Raw genomic sequence first — 4,007 nt, forward strand, 5'->3', positions numbered from 1 at the left:
AGACCGGCGCTGAGACGGGTGCTGCCTCGGGGAGCGGAGCCGGTGTAGAACCGAAAGCAAAGAGGCAACGGGTTCCTAACAAACTCAGGACTACTAGATTGGTGGTCACGGAGGTGGACGACGGCAATTTTGAGCCAAAGGCGCCCGAGGAAGCGCGCGCGTGCTACGGCAATCAAATACGCTGCATCGTACGGACAACCGCCACCATCAACGATGAGAAACTACAGAAGATAGAAAATATGAGGAGCTCCCTCCTAAAGAAGTTTCACCAGATATTATTGTTCCCGGGCCGGAATGAGAAGGATTATGAAGATCCAGATGAGGACCAGACAATGAAGAAGATAAACAAACACGCCATGACCAAGTTTAGCGACGCGTTGGCCGCCTGGAAAAATTGAGTGAAAGCAAAGATCAACGACGGGGAACCCTACTCCGAGATTGTAAAGGATAATCCAACAATCACGGAAGAGCAGTTTCAAATATTCAAGGAGGCTTGCGAGGCCGAAGCTGCCAAAAAAAAGTCTAAATACATGAAGGGGCTTCAAAAGAGGAACATTGGGAGCCACCACCTCGGAAGCCGTGGTTACGGCGGAAAGAGGTCCAAATGGGCCAAGGAGGACGTGGAAGCCGCGAGTCTGGGCATCCCAGACCCCTTGGCGGATTTCACCCTCCCGCAGGAGCGTGATGTCCTGAGGGCCCGGCACCGTTGGGACCCAATGAAGAAGGTTTACAAGACAACACCGGTCATTACGGAGTTCATGAGACTGCTGGTAATTTTAGTTTCTGATCAATTTGACTGCACACGTTAGTCATATTTGTAAATGATCCTTGTGCCTTTTGCAGAGAGAGCAGCACCAGATTGCGGCCGAAAGCGACTCGCCGTCTGAGGCATTGGCGAGGCCCAAGTGGTACACTCCATTCAACCGGGCGTTGAACATATTCAAACGACAACCGGTGGATACTCGACCGTCGTATGGACGCATGCACGGTGTCGGAGACGGCGCCACGTGGAAGAAGTACTACCGTGAGACCACGGAGGAGAGAAAGGAAAGACGGAGGTTAACTGAAGAAAACATCGACAAGAAGGTTGAGATTGCGGTTGAGAAGAAATCATCTCAGACAGTCGCAACAGCGGTAGCTGCCGCAAAATAGGTGGTTGCAGATTTGTCTACTTCCTTGGTGACGGGCGTTATCACTTGGACAAGGAAAAATCCAGAAAAAATGCAGAGGACTTTCCCCTTGCTGACTTCTTGGGAGCACCTGCTCCCGCACCGGCTCCCGCACCTGCTCCCACACCGGCTCCCGCACCGGACGTGCTCGGCGGTGCTTCGTCTTTGGCTGAGCTCGACGCCCTCACGGTATCTGTCACACCGGCCCCCTTCAATATAAATGTATAATCTCCCGTTTTCGTTGCCTTTCGGATGTCTCACGTCGTAGACTTTTCTTTGCAGGCCGACGAAACCCCGTGCACCATATTGTACACCAAGGGCGACCAGAAGGTGGACGTGGGGAAGGTGACGATAATGAAGCCGAAGGAACCATTGTTCCATAGCCGGCCGATCCCCCCGAACGTCTTCAAGGTTTCCATGGCCAGTGTCGAACCAGGCCACGAGAATTTGCCTCCTCCAACACTACTGGTGGATGATGAGGAGACACCGCGGCGGCTTGGTGATTGTTGCAATGTGTGGGTCCTGTTGTAGCCAAAGAGTCTGCTGCGTCTGGAGGCGACCGGGAGCACACCCATGAGCACGCAGCCTCAGCAAGGTATGAACATCAACACCCCACCTACCCAATTAGCGTTGGGTGTCGGGTTGGGTGATAGCGGACGGGGTAAGGAGGAGGCTCCATTAGTCGCTGATGACGTCACCATGGATGAGGATGAGGATGACGATGGCGCTGACCAGTATGTCTATACTGGCACCTCCTCAGGGTTTGAGCGTCATGAGTCGATGCCTGAATTACCGTCTCAACGTATTATTGACGACCTTCCAGTAGTAAAGAAGTCTAGGAAGAGAGCGAGGAAAGGCAAAAAAGCTGATTCTATGATCCAGCCGCCTCAGCAGCCTCGGCTTCAGGACCGTATAGATATCCCGGATGCGGATAAATGGCATATCCCCGGTCAACCAATCCTACCTGCAACAGCGCTATGGGCCAGATTCGGCGATCTAAGGAGACTTCATGATGATGTGCTGCGGGTAGAGAAAGGCCTCATCGCCTCTAAAGATCCAGGATACCCACTCTACGTGGTTAACGTTCCGCGGCAAATGTCGTACGTCGACAGCTTCCCTACGGATAAGTTCTTCCTCCGATGCGATTACATATTCGACATGTTTCACGTGAAGAAGCTAGATTTTACGTTTGTCCGCCTTTATGCCTTGCACATGAACTACATCATTGGGGTTGAGCAGATACGTCATATCTGTGTCGCTGACCCGTACTACATGCACAAGAGCTTCTTGGGAGTCTGTGCAGAGCAGCGTGAATACGCGAGGGATTACATCGTCAGTTTCATGCTCGCCAATAAGGACAAGGAGGCGATTCTCGTGCCTTATCATCCCGTGTAAGTCATCCGCGCTGCTATCCTTCCTTTGATTTCAATAATTCATTTGCACAGTGGAGGCTAATTAATTTGAGGTGTACTTATTTTGCGCAGCGGCGGGCGCGCCGTCCTCATCATCCTCTACCCCCGATTCTCCCACGCTCTTTACTTGGACTCGTCGATGAACATTCACAAAAAGGATTACACCCACATCAAAGATGTTCTCGACAGTGCTATGTTTTACTACCAAGCAAGGGGTGGAGAGGTTAGGGACAAGAAGAGAAGGGGCGGCAGGGCCGCCTTCAGCCATAAGACCGACTTCTGCTGCATCCAGCAACCGAACGATTCTCTTAATGATGGATTCTATGTCCTACACCACATGCTGGAGTACAGACGGGATCACCAGAACCTTCACATGTCACCTAGATCTGGCGATGCCCATATTCTGCAATGGGCAAAGGACATAGGAGATATCGAGGATCATCGACTTCGAGCTGAGTTCTATAACATCCAGTGCGAACTTGCCCAAATCATCATGAAAGAGGTTGTCGAAAAAACAGGGATGTTCTACGGAGAAGGACAAATGTCGCGGGAAGACGTCCGAACATGGATAGCCTCTCAGCGTCTCGACTTGAAGCCTTTCACTAAGCTCGGGGACTATCTCCCTGACCTCGATGGATGGCACGGCATGTTGGGGTGATTGTCAATATATGACAATGTGTCTCTTTAGTCCATACTTTCTGTATGACAAAACTTTGAGTTATGCACAGTGAAACTTTATTTGTGATGTAATTAAACCATCCTCCTCCTCGACTAGCGAAGATCACTCTAGTTAGGGCATTTTGGGTACGATGAACTTTGTTATTTATGCTTATGATATGTTGTTTCTATTTTTGTCAAGTCTGTTTCTTTTGTTGCTCAACTATATATGTTGCATATCATCGACTCATGTGACGATGCAGGTGCATAGATCATCGATGGCGAAGAAGTGCTACGCCAGGAGTATATATACGATGAGTGGCCGGAGTGTCAAGCCCAGGTGTTGCCGGTTTCCGGTTTCCGAGCGACAAGCAGTAGTTAGTTTAGGTTCACGCTAATGCGAGAGAGGGATACGAACTCATGTACTCAAAGTGATAGCTCTTCTTGCGTATACCATTGTTTAGATGGATGATGATGTATTTGCAAGTAATCAAGGACTTGTATCGCTATTTTCGAGATGATGACGAGAGACCACTTTGTGTTGGATGATGATTATGATGAGACTATTTGTATGTATATGCTATGATTACATTCGTGGTCTCGCAGGCATTTGTATGTGTATCATGATGACATTTCTATGTGCTAAATATTCTTCTATAAAGCTTGTTCAAATACAAAACAAATATGCCCAAAAAAACAAAAAAACATGTTAAATTAGCAGCAGCGAGTGTATAGAAGTTAGCAGCAACGTCGCGATAGCAGTAGCGCA

Source organism: Triticum dicoccoides, chromosome 4B (assembly GCF_002162155.2).
Source record: "Triticum dicoccoides isolate Atlit2015 ecotype Zavitan chromosome 4B, WEW_v2.0, whole genome shotgun sequence".
Taxonomy (NCBI): Eukaryota; Viridiplantae; Streptophyta; class Magnoliopsida; order Poales; family Poaceae; genus Triticum; species Triticum dicoccoides.